Source organism: Ceratotherium simum, chromosome 13 (genome assembly GCF_057802395.1).
Source record: "Ceratotherium simum simum isolate JZ-2026a chromosome 13, ASM5780239v1, whole genome shotgun sequence".
NCBI classification, from domain to species: domain Eukaryota; kingdom Metazoa; phylum Chordata; class Mammalia; order Perissodactyla; family Rhinocerotidae; genus Ceratotherium; species Ceratotherium simum.
Window position 1 is genome coordinate 64,634,065 of NC_141912.1, and position 23,944 is coordinate 64,658,008.

The 23,944-nt window shown below is 43.4% G+C and overlaps 1 pseudogene; it reads left to right on the plus strand.

The window, feature by feature from the left end:
- Positions 1–560: 560 nt before the first annotated feature.
- The window catches only part of LOC101390046 (coiled-coil domain-containing protein 112 pseudogene), a 111,044-nt pseudogene continuing 87,660 nt past the window's right edge, over positions 561–23,944 (plus strand).

Genomic DNA, 23,944 nt, shown 5'->3' on the forward strand with positions numbered 1-23,944 from the left:
CGGCCCCGTGGCTTAGTGGTTGAGTGCTCACGCTCCGCTGCTGGCGGCCTGGGTTCAGATCCCGGGTGCGCACTGATGCACTGCTTGTCCAGCCATGCTGGGGCCGCGTCCCGCATACAGCAGCTAGAAGGATGTGCAGCTATGACATACAACTATCTACTGGGGCTTTGGGGGAAAAATAAATAAATAAATAAAAATTAAAAAAAACAAAACAAAACAATTCATTTTCTGATCTATAGGTTACATTTTCAAGGACATAGGGAAAGTCTCAGTCCTCATGGACTTATATTTTAATAGAATGGGGAGAGACAACGGATAAACAAACAAATACATTAGGAAGACTAAAATGATGGATTTGGAAGGTGCTATGAATGTAATGAACAGTGTGCTGAGGCTGCCGTAGTTGGGTGGTCAGGGAAGGCTGCTGTGAGGAGTGGACATTCATGCCAAGGCATGAAGAATGGGAAAAAACCTGTCATTAGGAGGATGCGGGGAGAGAATGCTGAGGTAAAATCCCAGGGAGGGTAGGGGCTTGTAGACTTGGGGACAGAAAGGGCAACATGGCTGGAATGCAGTGTGGATGGGAGAAGGTATTCTATAAGGTTGGAGAGATGGTTAGTTCATGTGCGGCCTTTTAGGCCATGGCAAGGAACTAGATTTTATTCCATGAATACCAAGAAACCAGTAAAGTGTTTTGTTTAGGAGAGGGATCAAAGAAAGCAATATAGAATATTTAATTTTATATTCCAAAGGCCTTTTCAGAATTGAGTTTAAATGACGAACAATGATTTTACAATAAATTATTTTGCTCAATTAACAGATTTTGATGGCTTTAGACCAGTTTTCAAAATAAATCTAACTGATTGAGATTAGGACCTTAATTAAAAGTAGTATTTAAGATGAGTATGCTAGGTTTAGATGACTTTTTGCTTTTGGGGATCCATACATACCCTTTAAATCCATACTATTGGGTTAGGCAGAAACCACTGCATTGTTACGTCATCATAGGACAACATTTAATCTCAACCCCCAACGTATTGTGTGCCCTCCAGGAAGATTAATAACTTCTCATTTATCAGACTTAAAAGGAAAGGGTTGCTTTTGGTTGTGAATAACATAAAACCAGACTAACAGAGCCTTAAACACATATGGGTTTATTGATGATGATGATTATTATTATTATTATTTTTTGCTTCATGCAGCAAGTCCAGAGTAGGTCGGTGGTTCAGAGGCTCTAGCTTTATCTGGGTCCACTTCTTTCAATTCTCTTGATTCTCTCCTTCATGGTCCCTAGATGGCTGCTGCAGCTCCTCCCAACACATCTACAATCCAGGCGAGAAGAATAGGAGGAAGTAGAAAGGACATCAGGACGCGCATCAGGACATCAGAGACGTTCTCAGACGTTGTAGAAGTGTTCTGCTTATACCTCTTTGGCTTGAACTGTGTCACAGGGCCACATTTTTTAGTAGCAAGGCAGTCAGAAAAGGTGAGTTTTTAACTTTTTAGCACCTATTGTCAAGGCAGAAAAGGAAATCAGGCTGGAATGGGTGTGAGTAAGCCACCTTCTTGTTTTTTTTTTTTTTTTTTTGTGAGGAAGATCAGCCCTGAGCTAACATCCATGCTAATCCTCCTCTTTTTGCTGAGGAAGACTGGCTCTGAGCTAACATCTATTACCAATCCTCCTCCTTTTTTTTTTAACCCCCCAGAGCCCCAGTAGACAGTTGTATGTCATAGTTGCACACCCTTCTAGTTGCTGTATGTGGGACGTGGCCTCAGCATGGCCGGACAAGTGGTGCGTCCGTGTGCACCCGGGATCTGAGCCCGGGCCGCCAGTAGTGGAGCACGTGCACTTAACCGCCAAGCCACGGGGCCGGCCCCCACCCTCTTGTTTTTCACAGCCGGCATCTTTCAGAACTTTGGTCCCCCCATCAGTGACAAGATCTACATCAGATATCAACCTGCTGCAAACTCTTGGCATGACAAATTACACCTGGAAGTGGTTATCGTGGGAGAGAGTTACATAAATTTTCCAGCTGACTATGAAATCTGAAAGCGAAGGGAAACATCTGTATAAAGTAGTAAATAAAATTTTAGGATTGACTGACTTCCATAATTGATCCCAGACTTTGGTGATTAGAGTCACCCGTACAGACATCAGTTTAAAGGATCTTTGTACTTGAGAGGGCGAGACACTTGCCTTCGCTCAGCTGTGTCATAAAGCATCCTGATGCACAAGCACAGCTGCTTCTAGGGGAGCTGGGCTCTTCAGCTGAACCTCAGCTTGTGTATTTTCGTGTAACTTCAGGGTATTGTCCCTGTGATCTATTCTTGGATGGAAAAGAAGACGCAGACTCCTAGATTTTATACTATCTGGAAATGCCTTTTAAAGGGAAATAAAAGCAGTTAATTGGTTAGAAGAACTATAACAATGATAGGTCCTAGACAATGTCCTTATAGAACAATAAAAGCGATTTGGGAGGAAGCTGATAAACTTAACCAATTTTTAAAAATCAAACTTGACTGGTCGGTGAGTGCAGTGGGAAGTGGACAGCTGAGGCGTTGCATGAACCTCCACCACACACTGTGCTCTCCTGGCGGGTTCCCTCAACTGTAAAACAGGCTGATGGTAGGTACCATTATGGACAGTTGCTATTTGGCTACACAGCAGCCAAATGTCCTTTAAATTCTGAGGGATTCCCAAAATAGGTAGGAGACATGGTCCCTTTTCCCCTCGAAAAGGGAAATATTTCCTCCTTTCATCTTGCGGAAGCCAGAAACCCAGGCAGCAAATAGATTTTGCTGAAAATAATTGCTAATTGCTTCCTAAGAGCACAGCCGATTCTTGAGAGGCCTAAAGATTAGTTAGATGTTAGTTTTGAAAGCGGTTGAGGTCTGGTCCAGAGTCCAGTTGGGCCAGTGGCCTGTGGTGGCTGCTGAGTAGGCAGTTTTGGTTGTAGGCTCTTGGCGTGCCTTCTCGCTTTGTTCCTGGTTCTCTAGGCTTCCTGCAGATTCTCCCCAAATATTCACTTGCTGTCTGAGTTTCTTTTCCTTCATTGAGATATAATTGACATTTAACATTATATTAGTTTCATTTGTACAGCATAATGATTCGATATTTGTATATATTGTGAAATGACCACGGCAATAAGTCGAGTTAACATCACTACACACCTATAAATTCTTTTTTCTTGTGCTGAGAACTTTTAAGGTCTACTCTCTTGGCAATCTTCAAATATACAACACAGTATCACTGACTAGAGCCACCACGCTGCACCAGAGTGCTATCACTGACTACAGTCACTATGACACTTGTGGCAGGGAACTCGAATCAGCACTGGGGGGTTGCAGTGGAGGTGGTGACACCCCACCCAGACCCTCTGTCAAGGAAGGCCTGTGCCCTGCCTTATGCTGGTGCTCAGCAGTAGAGAGCTCCTCGTGCTGGATGGTTGCCAAATCCCTTCTTCATTTGGCACTATGCACCATTCATACACCCTTAAGTGTTTAAAAATATGTCCCTTTGGGATGTTCATCTTTATAAGCATTTAAAACTGCTACATGGAATCTTTAGTCACTCCGTGAAGAGCCCTTCGGGTGTGCCTCAGTTGGCTGGGTTAACTAGTGGCAACAAATAGTGATGCTTTAGAGCATTTCTAACTACCAGAAAGTTCATCCTTGCTGCGTGTAGAGCTGTTATGTCTTCAGGTGATAAACTAGCAAGGTTCTTAAAAGTATCAAATATGAAATTATGTCCTCCTCTAGATTAGCTGTAGCTAGTGAGAGTACACCCTGTTTATTTTTACTAAATTTTAATAGGAACTAATCTTTGTTCTTTTGTGTGTGTGTGTGTCTTCAATACCTACTTGATGACTCATTCGATCTCAGATTTGCTCGGAGGGAAAGTAGCACATATTGAGCCCCTACAATCCAGTAGGCTCTGTGCCGGCACTTTGCTACACTCTTCACTTAATGCTCAGCAACCCTGAAAGTTATACAGCATTATCTTCACTTTATAGACAACGATCTGAGATTCAGATTAGTTAAAAAATAAAATCACCTCAGGTCAGCTGGCTAAGAAATAGTGGCAAAGGGAGGCCACACGTTTGTCCAATTCTATGACCCAAGTCTTTTCACTCGTCTAATCATTAAATATTCGGTGGATACCTAACCTGTACCAGGGATAGGGTTAAATGACGAGCAAGTATCTCTTCCCTCAGAGAGCTCATTGACTAGAAGGGGAGACAGACCCAACTACCAACAATATATCTACAACACAGCCCAAGTAATCCATGCTAGAGGCATAGAGACGTCCAAGGGTCTGGCTCAGCCCAAATGGTGGGCAAGGAGGGCTTCACTAACGAGTGAAGGCTGAGCTGAGGCTGGAGGGAAGATTAGGGGTCAGCCAGATAGAGAAGGGAGAGAGATGGATCTATCTATCTATCTATCTCTATCCGTCTATCTACCTGCCTACCTACCTACCTGTCTGATCTATCTATTATGGACTGAATGTGTCCCCTTCAAATTCATGTGTTGAAGCCCTAACTCCCAGTGTGGCTGTATTTGGAGATAAGGCCTCTAAGGAGGTAATCAAGTTAAATGAGGTCATAACGGTGGGGCCCTGATCTGATAGGATTATCAGATTCATAGTTGGAATGGGCTTCACAGATCATGTAATTAAATGGTCTCATTTTCTAGATGAACAGAACAAGGCCCATAAATGTCAAACAGTTTCCTTAATGTTGCTCAGTAATTACTGACCGAGACTCAACTAGAACCCCTGTTTCCGTAACTCTTCAACTCAGTGCTTTCTGGACCACACTGTAGACGTAGAAAGAGGGCTCATGTGTCTCCATCCAGGCTACATCGGCTTCCGCCATAGAATGCAGTGTTTCCTCTCTGCCTAACAGAATAGATTCCTTGCTTCGAAGCTTAATGGAAAATGATATTCCTTATGCTGGAGATGCTTATGGTGATGTTTTTACATTATAAATATTTTACAATTCCATGCCTGTTTCTGAATTCTAAATCAGTATCTGTAAGTAAGGGATACTTGTTATTTTTATTTGCAATCCTTCTATAAATTTTCTTTGCAAGCATATTTTTTAGTGTAGGCTGCTGTTTTTTCTTCAAGAGATATTACTAACATCTCTTATTTTTCTTAGCCTCATATTTTAACAGCAGGGTCTGCTCTTAGAAAATTTTAATTATTCATTTGCATTGCACGTGAAGTGCCACTTTAGGTCGAACCAGTTCTTTCAGAGTCTGTTTACTTGATATCTCTGATTTCATGTGCTGTTTCCTGATTATCAAGAGAAAAAGAAAATAAATTACATTTGCCATAAAATCTGCTGAACTGACCACAGGCAATTCAAGATCTATAAACCTTTAGTCATAGCCTCTTAGCAATCAAAGGATTAGTTTGGGGGAAGAAAAAACGATTGAAGGGAAAGGAAGCTCACGCGTTCAGGATGCGAGGGCTCCCTTCCCCCTGGCCAGCTGTGTGTGCTTATTTTCCCTCCTTTGGCTGCCTGCAGCTCGCCCTGGAAAGTCACATCCTCCGGCAATCAGTATCTCATATGTGATGTGAAGAGGTATCAACAAGCACTACTAGTTTTATAGGGGTAAGTTAAATAAATAGACATCGAGTAACCAAGAGCAAGTAAAGAAGACGGTAGTTTAACAAGGAGGAAATCCATCAAGTATTGACCAGGGAGAAAAGATCAGAGTTCCAGAGTGCGAGTCATTAAGGGATGAGGAATTTTCCTGGACCCCACAGGACCTCCGGTTATAGCTGAATGAATCTATCAGAGCAGAGGGAAAGAGCGACTGGGGACACTGAAGAGGACAACTGAAAAGGACAAACGACAGCAGCAGATTAGTTTGCCCTGCTCTCCACACTGGGCCCCTCAGGTGCATCCACAGCACCGCACGTCTTCACAGCAGCTGCCGGACGCCGGAGTAACCGTCAGGTCCGTCTCTCCCCTCTGGTGCTCAGATCCTGGCTCTGCCCTTCACTAGTCGTGTGATTTTGGCCAAGTGGTTCAACACGGCTTTGCCACCTCAGTTTCCCTATCTGTGTGTGGGCACAAGAAGAGGACTTACCGCGCAGTGTCAGTATGTGCAGAACTTAGAACGTGCCTGGCCTGGACTGGCCCGACAAGGACCAGGACTGCTTCCGTCCTGTTTCCTCCATCTCTCGTGTTTCAGCCTGGTGCCCCGCTCCCGGTAAAGCCTGATAAACGTCATGCCCTGCCTGACGCCAGGCACGGCAGCGTTCTAAGACAGCATTCAGTCTCACCTGCCCCCACACGCCACTGGGGAGCTGTCATCCTGGTTTTCTACAGTGGAACCTCCGTCTCCCACTCAAGGACCTCTCAGGGAATGTGTTCTTTGGTTGAAAGGGGGCCCCGGGAGCTGGCTGAGCTGTCTCCCAACGCCTCCCCTGGGGTCTCTGCTTGTTGTGCCTATCTTGTCCATAGAGGTCATTTGACTTTCTGAGAAACTGGGAGTTGCTCTGTACTTCATGAGTATCCCTCTGTATGAAGCACCTTTTTTAATTAAAAAAAAATTTTTAATCTAAGTGACACAGTGATTAGCCAAATTGCGTAGAAAGAATTCTGATGACAGAGTTTCTCGTCCCACTTTTCCTACTCCACGTCCCAATTTCTAGAGGTAACCCTGTTTCCCCCCATTTTCTATTTAGTGGTTGTCCCTAACACAGCATATTAAGCACACATAACATGCCACTTGATTTTCCATTTTTGACTTTAGACAATACTTGCTGATTCCCACTCTAAAGGTAAGGCCGTGCCTCCTTGTACTCTCCTCTCTGCCTCCCATGACCTCACCCCGAGGTTTGGTGATTTTATTTTTTAAGTTTTTTAAGTGCTCTTCTGTCTTCTGAATAACCTTTCCTCCAGAGTGGGTTTTTCTGACAGTTTGCCTTGGGCTTTCTCTTACATTGGTGTTGATGCCAGGTGATCCTCGGCACTGCTGTGTCACACCCGCTTCCTGACAGGGGGTGTGTTCTCCTTCGAGGAGGGCATCGCTCTGGGTACATGGTGTGCACTTGGATCACGAGGGGGCAGGGTGTGCCCACTGACAGGCCTGTGAAGGTGGACGCTGGTTGAAAACCTCAGGTTGTCCAAATGCCAGAGTGAGGATGGCTTTTCTTTGAAGCCCCAATACCCACACCTGAAGCCTTAAGCTTTCCCAGATGGTTAATTCAATTTCTTTAGAAAGGAGCCCTCTGTTTTGTCCAGGGGTGAAATGCCCCTACCCTGTCTTAGAGCTGGAGTGTGGGTGAGGAATGACGGGTGAGGGTCAGGGTGAGAATCTGGAGCGCAGAGTTATTCCTGTAGTGACTTTCAAGGATTCTTTCCTCCCACCCCACCCCCAGCCCATTTCAGCCCCATCTCTCACTCCTGTTATGCAGCAATAGAGAAGTAATATGTGCTCAAATGTTTACTTGTGGTCCAGAAGCTAACGTAACTGATTGTGAGTGATGGAATGAATAACTGAGATGGAAAACAACTTCAGGCTGGTTTAGAGCATAGTGACTGGGTAGCACTCTAGCAACAATCAATGAAATATGAGATCGGCAGGTGCAGGGCCAGGAATAAGTAAATTTGAATGTGTTGAAAAGAGGAAAGTTTCAAGTCATTAGAATTGGAAGCTTAAAGACAAGAGCATGATAAATTATCTCACTGAGGCCCAAGTTAAAAAAATTAGATTGGGATCAGGAGAATATTACAGGGCCCTTACCGGCAAGCATCGCCGTCAGCTCTGGAGCCCACGTAGTCAGGCCCTTTACTGCACAAGGAAAAGGATGAGACATGAAGAGGTTAGTGACGCCAACCTTTGAGCCGCATCTTGATCCCGCTCAGCCTGCTGGGCTGTAGATGCAGACAGCCTGGGGTCCTTTTACAGCACCTCTGCTCCCGAATTCCCCATTACACACTTGATTCATTTCCCAGGATGAAAGTGTAAATGTGCTTTCAGGATGTTGACTGTTCATAATTTATGTCAGCCTATAAGCACATTTCAGCACATTTAGGAAACAGATTTTCCTTAATTTTTTCCACAGCATAGTCTCTAAACAATTTCCAGTCAATTAAAACCTCTGTGATCAATGGTTTTGTCATTTCCGTCTTTTATAATTTTCAGAAAACCTATCCTAAATTGCACTTCTCACCATGTCATCATGTCTAAGAATTATCTTTCTACTACTTTTGTCCATATTGCAAATTTTTCCCAAACCATTTCCTTTTGTCAGCCAGAGCTCTAATATCATCATTTCTCTCATAAAATACGTCATCCATCATCATTAATGTCACCATCTCCTCTTCATCATGTTTATGTCTCTTGTATACATAGCTCTTTGATATTTTGAACCCTCCCTGGACTGTTTCCTTAGTTTAACTATGTCTCTGTAATAACAAGGATATAGCACATTTTTTGTTTTTCCTTTAGAGAGAGACCTCACAGGAATCAATCTTGATATATTTTTCTAGCAATGGCTAGTGCAATAGACATTTCATTTTGGAGTTTCTTTTTTCGCTCTTATCTCAGCTTGACTTTTCTTTTTATTCTTCCCTTTTTCATTTTCCTATAGATGTATTCCTAGTATCTAGGTTCTGTTTTTGTGTATTTCTCCTTTTTCTATCATTAATATAAATAAAGTCGATACAGTTATTTCCTAGATTAATCACAGGATTTCAAGGTTGGAAGAGTGATAAGGGTTATCCAGCCCAGTACCCCACTGGAAGCTTGAATTTCCTTGATAATATCTGTCAAATGTTTATACCAGCTGTGTAACAACCACCATCTCCAAAGTCTGTTTCCTCTACGTGCAGCTCAGTTTTCAGAAAAGCCTTCCTGACTGTATTGTACAAACCTGTATTGTACAAATTACCAGTTTGTGTTGTACAAATTACCGCCTTGCTCCAACCTCCAGTAAATATCCTTTCCTCGATATTTAGCACATATACCAACAGTGATGCTATTTGCATGTTTCCTCTCTCTTTTGGCTCCTGCAAAGGGCTCCGTTACCATTTCAAACACTCACCTACTACTCCTCCCTCTTTTAATGAGCGTGGTTTTAAATTTGCATCATTAAACATTATAATATGTTATTTTTCTAAGTAATTAGAAAGGTTATAAAACCTAAATCATATAAAAACATACCCATTTAAGTCATATTTCTTGAAAGAAGCGATTATTTGGTGACAATGAACTAAGGTTTGTGATGGAAGGACAGACCAGCTTCATCGTACAAACTGCCTGATATTCCCCCAGACACTGCGTTAGTGTTTTGTTGGCGCCATAACAAATTAGCACAAACTGAGCAGGTTGAACAGCACAAATTTGCTATCTTACAGTTCCGTAGGTCCGAAATCTGTCCTGGGTCTCGCTAGGCTAAAACTAAGATGTCAGCAGGGCTGTGTTCATTTTTGCAGGCTCTGGGTAGGATCTGTGTCCTTGCCTTTCCCACCTTCTACAGGCTGCGTCCATGCTGGTGGACCCTTCCTCCACCTTCAAGGTGGCAATGGCAGGTCCAGTCTCCACATCACATCACTCTGACCTACCTTCTGCCTCCCTTTTACGCTTTTAAGGACCCGTGTGATTAGCCTGACCCCACCTGGATAATCCAGGATAATCTCCCCATATCAAATTGAATCTGCAAAGTGCCTTTCCCCTGTAAGGTAACATATTCACAGATTCTGGGGATTAGGACGTGGACATCTTTTGGGGCCATTGTTCTGCCTGCTACAGACACTATACCTGAAGTTTTGGGGATTGCCACTAGTAGACCTAGAGGTGTCTTATACTACTTTTAAATAGCTATTGAGTACTTACTGTTTAAAAGGTATTATGTTAAATATAGGAGACGCTAAGAGAAATTAAAATTATGTTGTGTAAACCATCGCTATGGGATATACATCTTGCACACCTTCTCCAGTTTCCCCAAGAATGCCTCTTCCTTCTCTCCTGCACTGGGTGGCCCTCCGCTTCTGGACGTGGATGGAATGTCACACTAAGGGGCTGTACAGGACCTGAGCGTTCACTGAGGGCTGACTGATGCAACCCTAGAGTCCAGGGGTGTTAGCCTCCAACGGGGTAAACCTTGCTCAGAGGGAAGAGGGAGATGGGGGTGCTAATAATCCCCCTCCTTTGTCTGGCATCTGAACTACTCTTGGCGGTTCCTCCCTACAACTCCCTGGAGAAGCTGTTTGTGCCGAGTGAATACACCTGCGGTTGTGCATTTCTCTGTGGCTAGTTGTGAAGCGACCGCCAGTCAGATGACGTTGGCACCACCTACTCCTGTCCTTTCTGGTCCTTCATCCTTTACCCTTGACACTCACTACCGTGGGCGTGCACTTCTCAAACAAATTGTGAGAAACCTAACCTCGCCTTGGGCTCTGCTTTCTAGAAGAACAGGGCCAAGACACCGTCTAGTTAGGCTTTCTCCAAATATCAGGGAATTAGAGACACAAACGTTTCCAAACTCATAGATGCTCTTTATTAAATAAAAGCCTTACAATCATGGTAAGAATTAGCCTTAATCATAAACTATAGAGAAACACGCTGAGGGAAAGCTTTAAGAGAAACACCGTAACCTGCCTCTTCTTCACAGGTTTTGCTCTTGGGCTTGTGCTGAACTTCATCTGTTATCAATCACTACTCAACCTTGATTTTTTATGGAGGATGAAATCCTTTTATAATCTCTCCTGTTATATTAAAAAAAAGATAAAAAATGCACTCACTTCTACAGGCAGCATGCTTTTGAAATCCTTATTTTCCCAATAATGAAAGAACTCTGATTTTGGAGCAAGGGTTTGAGTCCTGGCTCTTTGACTCACTGGCTGTATAGGATGGAGGAACTGCTTTCTGAAAGGTGAGGAAACTAAGGCCCAGGGAAAATTAACCAAAATTTGGACTTCTTGCCTAGTATCAAATAAACAGCGTTTATAAGATTTTCTTCACAAAGCCTGTCCCCGTCTACAAATGTCACCTCCACGTGCCTCCTTTACTGTGTGGTCATCAGCTTAGATCGGGCTGTCTTGTCTCTCCGCCAGGTTGTAGGGCGTGTGGGCAGGCTCTCTCCGAGCCTGTCTGGTTTTCTCGCAGGGCCCAGCGGGGTGCCTTGTCTAGAGAGGACGCTTGATTCCTTATTGGAGATGACTGGCAGAGGTTACTCACATGGTAAATACTGAATGTAACCGAGAAATATTTAATCTCTTCTCTGCCTACATGGCGACCAGATGATGAAATCAACAATACAAAGATGTTCTCTGCACCCTGACTTTGATGTTTTTCTATTCGGTTCTGAAGCTTCCTGGGACATGACCAAATGGGGCATCACAGGCTATAACTCCATGCGCAGAAGAATATTCAAATGTAGCTGCACCCAGTGGAAGGTGAAAGCAGAAGAGCTACATGGTTGCCCGATGGATGGTAGATATTCTCTGTCCTATGTTACGTTACACAAACTCTTCCAGAGGGCTTACTCCTTTAGCTGTACAAAAGTTGGCCCAACAGCCTGGAGAATGGAACAGAATATGTACTTGCCGTTATTATTTCTCAAAAATAGAAATTCAAATTATATTAATCTCGGGTGATATTTACCTTGGTTAAAGCATGCATCTTAAAGAGACAATTTTCTTGTACTCAAAGTGGGATTGATAAATAGTTTGAAAAATAGTCAGATTAGCCTATCATGCATGTTAAGGTATAAACATAGAAGCCAGGTCTATGCTTGACAGATTCCAAAGATAGTCTCCAACATGATTAGCTAATACTCACGGTACTGCAGGTCTCTTTATATTAATGGACCACTAATGTCAATGTGAGAAACTGCGCAAAGAGCCTGGAAGCTTTTTAATATAATCACCCAGGCCGCAGTGAGATTTACATTTGGGATTTTGCAGTAATTAGAGAAATACTTAGGAATAAGCGTATGCTAAAATACATCCATTTTACAGAATATAGTATTATACAGATGCTACAAGAAGACAGTTGAGTGCAAATGCAGAGTTGTCACTTTTCCTGAACTTGCTCCTTATTTTCAATAGATTGAAAACATCTGTCTATACAAGGCATCCAATAACTTCTGTGTATCAAGTGCCTAGATGTGATGAAACCCTTCCCTCTCTGCATTGCATGTGGCAGGAAAAGGTACTCAGATGTGTATTTCCTGCTGATGACGAGTTAGAAAGAATGAGATTTATTTGGGTTTGACGTTCTCTTCATCTCTCTCTTAGTCCCACTCTTATACATCAGGGCTGTTTGCAGGCCTGCATCAGAAGCTGCTTAAAAAGGCTTGATTGTGAAGAAGCCTCAACTATTTGAGTTTCTGCTAGGAGTTCCTGAGGAGGGAGGGAGAGGGGCAAGGCCTACAAGGCTAGCTCAGACGCCTTCTGAGCAGCCCGACCGTGTGCTACATCACAGCATCATTCTGTATCAGAATGTCACATTTATGATCTCTCCCCACACTGGACTATAAACACTCGGTTGTGGAATAAATAAATGAATACCGATATGAGCTCTTCCTGCAAGAATTTTTAGTTGCTAGAACTTTTAAATTGTCTTTGTTATGATAACATGTAAAAAGGAAAATTACATAAGCCCCTCTCCAATGTTTAGAAGTGCTAGGTAGGTATAGTGAGAACTTTCAGGAAAAAAACAGTAATATTCATCTAAAAATATTTATGCAGCAGCACCGCCAGTGTTCCTACAGTAAATGAAATCCTGCGATTCAACTGAAGACCAACTTTGGCTCATGTGTCCTGCTGCATGTCACGTGGCCGGGGCTGGCCATAGAAGACGTCCAATATTTTACTCACTTTTTTCCTGATTATAAATATAATATTTGTCAGTTTTAAGGAAGTTATAATATATGGAAGAGTATTAAAAAATCACCATAATCTCACCATGAGATAACTATGCTTATTTTCTGTTCTTGTAGACTTTTTTGGTGTTAGGTGTGAGCATCTGCGATACATAAATATATTTTTATAAAAACATCATCTTACCTTATATATTTCTTTCAGACCTGGTTTTTGCTCTTAAACCTACTGTGATCATCTTTCCTTTTGAATAAATAAGTCTATTTGTACATCATAATCCATTATGATCAATAGTATTGCATCATGTGGATGTAGAATAATACATTACTATAAATATGTTAATGAAATAATACATATCCTTGCATATATGTCTTATTAGCTTAAAATAATTATAAAAAATATATAAATAATAATTAAAATAATTTAAACATTAAAATAATAATAAAATTATCTTAAAATAAATTTATAATGTGGTCTTTTGGTCATAAGGGTACATGTTTTGATATATGTTGCCAAAAGTTTTCCCAGAAAGACTGTGCCAATGTATATTCACCTCCCAAATGGAATGTATAAATGTACCCATTTCCTTACATCATTAGCCTTAACTGGGTATTAGTGTTCTTTTGCATCTTTTTCAAATTGATAAGTGAAAAACGGTACTTCTTGGTTTAACTTGCATTTCTTTACTAACTAGTGAGGTTAAACTTCTTTCCTTGAGGAAAGAGTTTTGGCCAAGGTGGGTTAGGAGGCAGAACACGGCCAGTTCCAGGGGGGCTCTCTGCACCCTCCTAATTGCAGCCCCAAGCCTGCCCCGGCAGTAGCTGCTCTCATGGTTTTTGGGATAGTTAGTATCTTGATCTTTTAGAGTTGTGTAGCTTCTGTGGACATTCCTAAACAACACAGGCTTGTTTGCCTGTGTTTGAACTGTATGAACAAGACACAACTGCTTGTTTTCTTCCATGGCTGGCCTGTTTTGCTCAATATTGCGTGTGTCGGTTCATTGGTGGAACCTCCTGTGAAGGAGAAAGGGGAGACTCCTTTAGTGGGTGTGACAACTCCCTGTTGGCTTAGCAAAAATTTTCTTGGCACTGCACTGCAGTCGGCGACTCTTCCTACCCAATTCTTCCTTCCCCATCTTCTTGATACAGTCCGACCTGCTTCGTAGTCTGAAGGGGACACTTGTATTTGTTTCCTAGGGCTGCTGTAACAAATTACCACAAAGCTCGTGGCCTAAAACAACAGAAACTTATCGTTTCACAGTTCCGGAGGCCGGATGTCTGAAATCAAGGTGTCAGCAGAGCTACACTCCCTCTAAAGTCTCTAAGGGAGAATATTTCCTTGCCCCTTCTAGCTTCTGACGGCTCCAAGAGTTCCTTGGCTTAGGGCTGCATAACTCCAATCTCTGCCTCTGTCTTCACATGGCCTTTCTTCCTTCTCTCTCTCAAATCTCCCTCTGCCTTTCTCCTAAAAGAACACTTGTCATTGGATTTTGAGACCATCTATATAATGTAAGATGATGTCATCTCAAAATCCCTAACTAACTTAATTACATCTGCAAAGACCCTTATCCAAAAAAGGGGCATGGACATATCTTTTTGGGGACCACCAGTCAAGCTATCATTCAATCACCTTCTCTGGATCCCTCTCCTTTATCCTTCACGTGTGGTCCCCCCAATAAATCTATTGCATGTCTAATCCCATCTTAGCATCTGCTTCTTAAAGGACGTGAACCAACACAAATTACTGAGCAAAACAAGATAGTACTACAATTAGAGAAGTGCCCAGGCAGCGATGTCCTCAGACTGTGGTGCAGGTCGGGTCCCTGGGAAGGAGAGGAGGAGGAGGACAGATCAGGCAGGAGGAATCCCACATGTCCTCAGATTGTGGTGCAGGTCAGGCCCCTGGGAAGGAGAGGAGGAGGACAGATCGGGCAGGAGGAATCCCACACTGAGGTGAAGTTCCAGGGAAGATTTGGCTGGCACAACGGTGAGTTCCTGAGCCCTTGAGGGAGGTCTCTGTCTCCCAGGCGGCGCCTTCTGCAGGACACCCGCCATGCTCAGTCACCAGCGGGAAGCTCCAGCCTGAGGCAAGTGTGGCCTAGGAAGAGTGTGGGTAGCATCTGGGACTGCCAACTAATTATGTTCTCTGCAGCAAAACATCCGAGAGGCTCCTTTTCATGGGCAGCACCATCCACCCCTACACTGCACAGACCCACTCTTCCGCCCAGGTCTGCGTAGAACCTCCGTGACTTCGGTGGGCCTCTTTTCCTGAGGAGGAACTTGAGAGAGGCAGGCTACTCTCTTAAGGACAAACTAGGCCCCGTCCCTGTAGTTGGTCTCAGGGCCACGTGTGGCACTCATCCTCTCTCTCCTCCCCATCCACTGTCAATCCCATCGTTCTCAGCTGTCACCTCAGCAGGTCGTGGTGGCTGACCTTTGGAAGGTGTGGTTCAAACCTTCATCCTGAGGGGTCTGAGCCCCTGGTGATCACACCCTTCTCAGACCAAGGTTGCTGCACATGTACATTCACAGCACAGTGATACAAGGGAGAGTTGTCCTCAGGTTCCAGACCCGTGTGTTCTTCCCGATATGGGACAGAGCACCATGTCGAGGTCTCTGATTTAATGTATTTACTGCATCATGAAGGATGGCACCCCATCTTTCAGAGTGTTGCCTCTGAGCTGGCACATCAGCCCTGTCCTTAGAAAGTCGTTCTTGGACCCTGTGAGGCCTGTTGCTTCTGGATGGTCTGGGATGTGCTCTAACCAGTGGTCATGGGCATATGACATTTCACTGTGAAGGAGGTGAGGGAGTGTGCAGCCATCTCTATTCACCCCTCCTTCCAGATCCATTTCTGCTCTTCTGTGCCTTGCTTTACGTCCTAGGAGGCTGACCCTTTGGGATGGCATCACCAGGTTGCATTCAAGCCATGGGGATGGGGTGGGTGGGGAGAAGAAGCGTGAAATTGAAAGGAAAGTGGAGAAAATGTTTAGGATTTTTTTTTCTGCCAGACTTCCTTGCTTTGGTACAACCATTATGACTGTGTCCCTCTACGTGCTTCCAAAGGTCCCACTCTCTTCAGACTCCAGTTTCACTATTTCCTAGGGCTGATAACAGCTTCTCTCAACATTTTCCTTAAGCTTGCCCCAGGTTAGATACTATGTTGTGTAGGATCAGGCATCACATAAGCCTCCAGAGAGTGGTGCTGGCTGAGCTTCTGAGGACAGGAAAGGCAAACCATGCATGTGATAGGTATCTATTCCTGTGAGGGTGAACCACTGGCCCTCCAGGGTGGAAGCGGTCTGAAGTAGTCAGATTGCCAAAGTGACCAGTTGGTCTCATTGAGGGATAAACCGTACTGGGGGCTCAGATTGGTTTCTGTTGCTATCAGGTTGGGCAGTCAGAGGCAGCACTAGCTAGAATGGCTGGAAGGTGGAAGTCTATGCTGTTGGGTCCATGTGCGTCTTCCACTCCATTCATACACCCACATAGTCAGTTCTGGGGTGGTCAATGATGAAAGCTGGCTAATGTCAACTGGCTAAATCATTCTGTCCTCTTCGTTATTTACTTCCTCTTCTGTGATGGATGCTCCCTGGTGGGTGTTAACATGTGACACAAAATCTCCATACTTTGTGCCACTGCCACGTGGCAATCCTCATGCCTCTTCCTCAGCCTTCCTTGCCTGAGGAATGTAGTACATATGGTCCTTTTGGACAAGTAAATGTAAAAAAGAAAATTCTAGTCTTATACAAAGTTGAGTAGTTCAAGAGACTATTACAAATACAATAACATAGGTTGGTAAGTTTCATTCCAGTTGTGATTACTGAAGATTTAGGAATCACGTATTTTTTATTCTTAGAAAGTACCACTAACCTTATGTCAAAGGAAGAGTGATGCCAAAAGACAGAGAAAGAGACTGACAAATATTTCCTGAGTAGTTACTAGGCTCGAGTCCTCATTCTAGGTAGATGCTGCCAACACAGGCACAGGAATGAAAAAGACTAAACCAGGGAAGGAAGCCATAATAGGTGTGTGAAGCCACGGGGGATATGACCTGAATTGGAGGCAAAGAATCCTCAGTAGTAACTGCCAAATGAAAGCAAGAAGGATTAGCCCACTGCTTTAAACCTCTCTCTTCCCGCCAGCTAGTATAGGAGCCTTCTGGGCTTTTGGGTAAGAAAGCTTCTGGTTTGAGGAATATGCCATAAAGGACTCTGCTAGGGGCCTTATGAAAAGGCACAGTTGGAGCAAACAGCCTGCTGACAGTTGAGATTTGAATTTCAAATGCAAGAACTTCTGAAAGAAAAACAGTCTTCGTGCAACATAAATTGCTTCCAAACACTCAAAGACACAGCAGAAAGGGCAACAGAAAACCACATGAGGCAAAACAATTTTGACAAACTGTTACGAAATCTGTTCTCTTTTTCTGCATCCCCAGCCCCCACTCCCCCAAGTAACCAAAAGAAGCAGTAAAATTAATTGAAACTGTGCAGGAAGTTCCAAGAAACTGAGGAAGGAGGTATACTTGAAAACGAGATGCTCTGACTGAATCAGCAGTCCCCACCGGGCACGTATCCCCTGGCGGGAGAAATTCTTGCTTGAGCGTGAGGCCGGGCAGTCAACTGGTACATATTTAACTCGCAAAGGTGGAAGCTGTGTCCTGTCAGCAAGCTTGTAAGCTATTCCTAAGGCCCAGTGAGGGGCATGCATGGCAGTTAATCACGTTTGTCACCAAGCGGTCTGCAATAGATCTCAGACACCTCCACTGAAAGAACTAGAACCCTCTGGAGCATCATCTACCACTGTGTGGCTGGGGTATGAGACGTGCCGACTGTATCCACATCACATGCCCAGAAACCACCGGGTTAATTCTTTTCATAGAAAGGAGAATACAATTCTGTGAGCCACGTCTGAGGAACTGAGTAAAATGAGTCGAAGGCAGGCTTTAGAATAAGTCTGAAATGCACAGGCAGAGCACTGTTCTCCATGCCTGTTTTCTCTGCGCTTAATGTGTCCCGACCGTGACCCAGTCAAAGAGCAAACGCTGGATTCCCGCCTTTCAGGCTGCAGATGTGTTATTCTACCAGTGGGAAATAAGGTTCTCGCAGTCCTATTACAGAAGCCAAATTGCTTCATCCCCAGAAGCCAGAGGATTTCACTCGCTAACAGTGGGGAGCCTGTACAAAGCTGTAATTTGCAATCTGAACCTAATTTGAAACCTCATCTAAAAAAAATCAAAATTAATATATTGAAGAAACTCTCTGTATTAGTACTTAGCTTCCTCCCAAATTCTTTAGAATTTATGGGTAATTGATTTCTTGAAGAAAATTGGTTGGAGTTTAATCATTGTTTCAGGTAGGCTTTTATTTTTGTGTATACTAACTGTGGTAAATATGGGTGAAGATCCATTGTGCATCTTAAGAAACAATTCATGACATTATCCAAAGGAATGAGTACCTTTCAGATTTTACCAGCTTAGGCAAAGAATTTTGCCTTTTAATAAAAGTGAAAAATTTATGTGAATTCAGCCTCAAAATAGGCTGCTGGAAACTAGAAGGATGTGCAACTATGACATACAACTATCTACTGGGGCTTTGGGGAGAAAAAAAAGGAGGAGGATTGGCAATAGATGTTAGCTCAGGGCTGATCTTCCTCACAAAAAAAAAAAAATAGGCTGCTGGAGAGCGCGGTAGCACAGTGAGACTGACTTGAGGGGCTGTCACTCCCGTGGATGGAGGGCACAACGTGCATGGGAAAGGTCGCACAGATCTGAGCTTTGGCTCTGCTCCCCAGCAGCACCACTCTTTAAGCTAAATTATTGAGCTGGCTGCCGTCTCCAGCTTCCGACCATAACAAGCTCACAGTGGAGCGAAGGAGGAAGGGAAATTCACAACTGAGAAATGTCCTCCCATGACGTGAAAGGCACTCCATGGGGAGGACAAGGTAAGGATATTGTCTGCCTTTCAGTGGCGGAGCCTGGAGATGAAGGTACAGCTTAGTCTCCTCAAAAAGATGGTGGTACAGAATACCAAAACACTTCTTTTCAACTTCTCCACTTACCATTTGATTTCTGGAGCTCTTAACAAATGAGGAGAATCAGCCAGGGGCCGCCCCGTGGCATAGCGGTTAAGTGTTCGCCCTCCACTGCTGGCGGCCTAGGTTGGGATCCCAGGGGCGCACAGATGCACCGCTTGGCGGGCCATGCTGTGGCATTGTCCCACATAAAGTGGAGGAAGATGGCATGGATGTTAGCTCAGGGCCAGTCTTCCTCAGCAAAAAAAAAAAAAAAAGGAGGATTGGTGTGGATGTTAGCTCAGGGCTGATCTTCCTCACAAAAAAAAACAAAACAAAAAGAATCAGCCAAGTTATGTTTTTCCTCCCTTTGCTTCTTCCCAGCCTCTGCTGAAAGTAAAAGCTAAAAAGCTGAGAAATGATCACAAGTTGGACAAAGGCGAGGAATTGAGACTAAATAATTCACCAGCTGTTATTTGGTTCTGGATAACCAGAGCCTGAAGCACACCTGCCACGGTAGAGGTCTTGTGGGGCTGAAGCTTATATAATTTGGTGGTGTGGGTCTTTCTTTAAGAAAAAGAAGACTCATTTAGGAAATAAACAAGTATGAAAGTGTACAATTATTCATAATGAGAAATTACAAGGAATTACAAATTTTTAAAAGTTGAGAAATACTTCTGCACCTAGGACTTGTCATTTCTCATTTCAGTTATGGCACTACTTCTTTTCTGTTCTCACCACCACCAGAGAGGCCATTGTCAGGAGTAGCTACATAATTTGTGGGGCCCATTGCATAATGAAACTCCATGGTCCCTTGGTCAAAAATTAAGAATTTCAAGATGGTGACAGCAGAGCACTAAACCCAGCACTGGGCCCTTCTGAATGCAGGGCCCTGTTTGACCGCACAGATGGTATGCCCATCAAGCCGGTCCTAGCAACATCACAAAATACAGAAATAATACAATATTTTTATTAGTTATGGACCCACCTCCATGATATGTTTTTCCTACATTTTTTGGCTATAAACTCTTTGACTGCCACTTCATATGATCACTATTTTGTAACATCTTTTTCAATATGTAGACTTGAAAAATAATTCTGTCTTTCCTTTAGCATGTTTGATTGAAATTTCTCTTTTTAAAAATTATTGGCAGCTTAGAGAACTTTCTTTCAGCATCACAATTCATTATTGTTCATGTTTTCAGGGGTGTTGTCAAATTGGGGAAAACCACTAAGTTTCTTTCTCGTAGGAGCTGTGAGATTTGTTTTCCACAGACAGACTTGGTGGCACCTGCATGCTTCGGTGCCGGGTTCTCTAGGACGTGTTTATATCACAGTCCGACCGCTGGCCCTGCTTCCTGTTGTGACGCAGGGCGAGGTGGCAAGGAGTAGGTGGGGGAGTATTTCTTGAAGCCATATCTTCACTAGAAGAGCTAACAATAACATGGAAGTGATATCTCAAACTAAATGATTCCCAAACTTAAGTTCCTCTTGGCTGGATTCCATACCCATGGTCCCAACACCAACAGACAGGAGGGAAAATGTGATTGAGTTTGGAGGAGGGTGGGAAGTCAAGGTGCCCATAGCGGATCATCATTAAAATATCTCACTTTTGCAAATTTTATAATAACATGTGACATGCAAAAGGCCCATGCAAGCTTAACCCCATTAGCCTCCTAGTGAATCTACTTCTGGTAGTAAAACACACCACACTGGCATCGGGCAATCTATCCAGTCGGAGAAAAATATTCTACCAGCCACAAAGTAGGACTATGGAGCTGGCAGTAATACAAGCAGGCAAATGGTGGCCATTGTCTTTGTTAGAGGACGGGTGACTTTTAAGTTTCACATGAAGGGCTGCTGGCGGCCCTTCATGTCTTCAGGTGCACGTTTCCACTGAGGTAATAAAGCAGACCCAGCGAGGGCCTGTGGACGGTGAGACTGTAGCAGAGTAAGATGCGTGATAAGAGGCTGCTCACTTATTTGAAGTAAATGGCCACTTCCAAAGAGACCATTTGACAGTTGCTCCTAGAAAAGTGCTGCACATTTATGACAAAAAGTGTTTCCCAGAAAACTAAAGTTCTCTTCTGAAAAAAAATATTTTACTCACTCCTCTAAAGGACTGGAATTATAATAAGCAAGGATTGCGCCTTGGAAAAAGACTAATTTGGCAATGCCCACTTCATGTCATTTAGACAACAGGTACTCAGCACTTCACAGAGCTTACAAGTAGATGTGCTCTCACTTCAATTTATAATCCAAGTTCGAGAGACAAACAGGACAAAAGGCTACGCGAAACAAAGGGAGGAGACTGTAATGGTAGGCAGCAGTGTTGAATGTGTCTTCAGAGTCAACCTTCAATTCCTTGTCCCGGTGGGGGACAGTGACATGGAGAATTGCAGACTGTGTAATCTGTCCTGCTGGTCAGGGCGATAGCCTTGCTCTCTGGGGCAAATCCAAGGGCCTCTTCTTTTTTTTTTTTTTAAATAGGATCACTGTATTTTTTTTTTGTCTTTTTCTTTTTTTTTTTAATTTTTTGTTTATTGCAATAACATTGGTTCATAACATTGTAAAAATTTCAGGTGTACATCATTATACTTCTATTTCTGCATGGACTACATCATGTTCACCACCAAAATACTAATTACAACCCATCACCACACACATGTACCGAATTATCCCTTTCACCCTCCTCCCTCCCCCCTTCCCCCCTGCTAACCACCAATCCAATCTCTGTCTCTATGTGTTTGTTTATTGTTGTTATTATCTACTAATTAATGAAGGAAATCATGTGGTATTTGACCTTCTCCCTCTGACTTATTTCACTTTGCATTATACCCTCAATGTCCATCCATGTTGTCACAAATGCCTGGATTTCATCGTTTCTTATGGCTGAGTAGTATTCCATTGTGTATATATACCACAGCTTCTTTATCCATTCGTCCCTTGATGGGCACTGAGGTTGCTTCCAAGTCTTGGCTGTTGTGAATAACGCTCAAGGGCCTCTTCTTTATCCTCACCCTTCTTGATCTCCTGGCCACCTCGGAGTCTGCTGAGCTCTTCTCCCCCCTGAACTCCTCAGCCCTTGTCGCCTTTTCTTTCTAGGCTCACCTGCCCGACCCAGTGGCTTTTAAAGCCTCACCATGCCCAAGACCTTCCTTCTGTTGTTGCCACCCAATCCTTGGGGTCATTTCTGACTTTCCCACCCTCCTCTTCTGAAATCTCCCTCTTGTCTGTCCTTTCCTCTCCATCTCCAATAGCATCATCTTAGTTTAGGCCCTCATCACTGCTTCACAGATTAAAATAATCTCCTAATTTTCTCTGTGCTTAAACCCTCGACCTTCTAATCTATTCATTTTGATGTAATAAGATTAAATTATTTTAATCTCCTAAATAGTTCCTCTAAGTACATTTAGAATATTACACTCTATTGCTCAAACACCTTCCATAGCTCCCCACTGCCATCTTTCGTAAAGTACAAAATTCCTTGGTACAACATGTGTGGCTTTTCATAATTTGACTTTGACACATCTCTCCAGCATTATATCACATAACTCTTCCTCACTCACCCTTTGGTTTAGTGGAGGAGGGATAAAAGGACAATGTACAGCACAGTATCCATGTGGATAATTGAGACCTGACCAAATTTTGCATTTCTCCCAAAGCACCAACAAATGTTTTGATGAGAGATTTAACCAGAAAGGACACGTAGCTGGGTTGATGGCTAAGAAAATGAACAGAGAGTCTGGGCCAATAATGAGCACAGATGCTCTTAAATGGGACGAGCTGGATCCACGGGCTGTCCTCACCCGTGGAATGTGTAAAACCTTGGAAAAAGCAGCTCTTGAGTTAGCAAAGGCAGACTTTGCATATGTCCCTCAGCACCATTCCCGGAACACTGAAATCTTATAAAAGTCATTACTAGTGGACTGACAACTTCTGCCTTTCTTTAAGAGAGGCAGAGAAATACTCCGGAATACCTAACCTGACATGCTGTCCCTGGATTCCTATTATCTCTTTTTTTGCACTGATATTTTATGTCGTCTTTTGTGGAAAGCTAATTTTAAGGCAGTTTTCTCCACATTACTTTCTCTCAGAAGGACCTCTGATCATTTGGGGACATAAAAGGAGGTGAGGAAAATGCATTAGGCAAAACTAAGGCCAGGATATTAGGAAAAAGCGGCACTGTGATAAAACACAGTCTATTGTGACTTTCTTTACTTTATTTTTTCTGTTAATTTACTAGAAGAAGAGCTATGATAGGACAATATGTATTCTTATTCTTAAATACCCAAGTCCTAGTTTGCTTGCCCTGACCTAGTCACACCAATTACATGTGTGGCGATGAAGTGGACTTGTGGCATACGTATGGCAATGAAGGTGACTTGTTGGCACACATGTGGCGATGAAGGTGACTTTCGGCACGTGTGGCGATGAAGGTGACTTGCAGGCACATGTGTGGCGATGAAGGTGACCTCTGACACACACATGGAGATGAAGGTGACCTCTGACACATGTGGTGAAGAAGGTGACCTCTGACACACGTGTGGCGATGAAGTGGACTTCTGACACATGTGGCGAGGAAGTTGACTCCTAACACATATATTGAGCTCACGGTCTGCCCCCTGCCCCATCACACACACACATGCCCACATATTCACACTGTGTTTGAAGAAATAAGATGAATCAACCCAGCATTCAAAGCTCGTTTAAAATCTATTGATATATAGGGTTTTTTTTCCTTCTTCTTTTTTTTTTTTTTGGTAAGGATGATTGGCCGTGAGCTAACACCTGTTGCCAACCTTTCTCTTTTTGCTTGAGGAAGATCTGCCCTGAGCTAACATCTGTGCCCATCTTCCTCGATTTTGTATGTGGGTTGCCACCACAGCATGGCTTGATGAGTGGAGTAGGTCCGCATCCAGGGTCCAAACCCGTGAACCCAGCCGCCGAAGCAGAGTGCACTGAGCTTACCTGCTATGCCACAGGGCCAGCCCCTGATATATAGTTTTAACTGAAAATGAATCCTCTTAGTTTCATCATGTTGGCTTTGAATAAAATTAAAAGCAAAAAGAACAGATACATATAAGA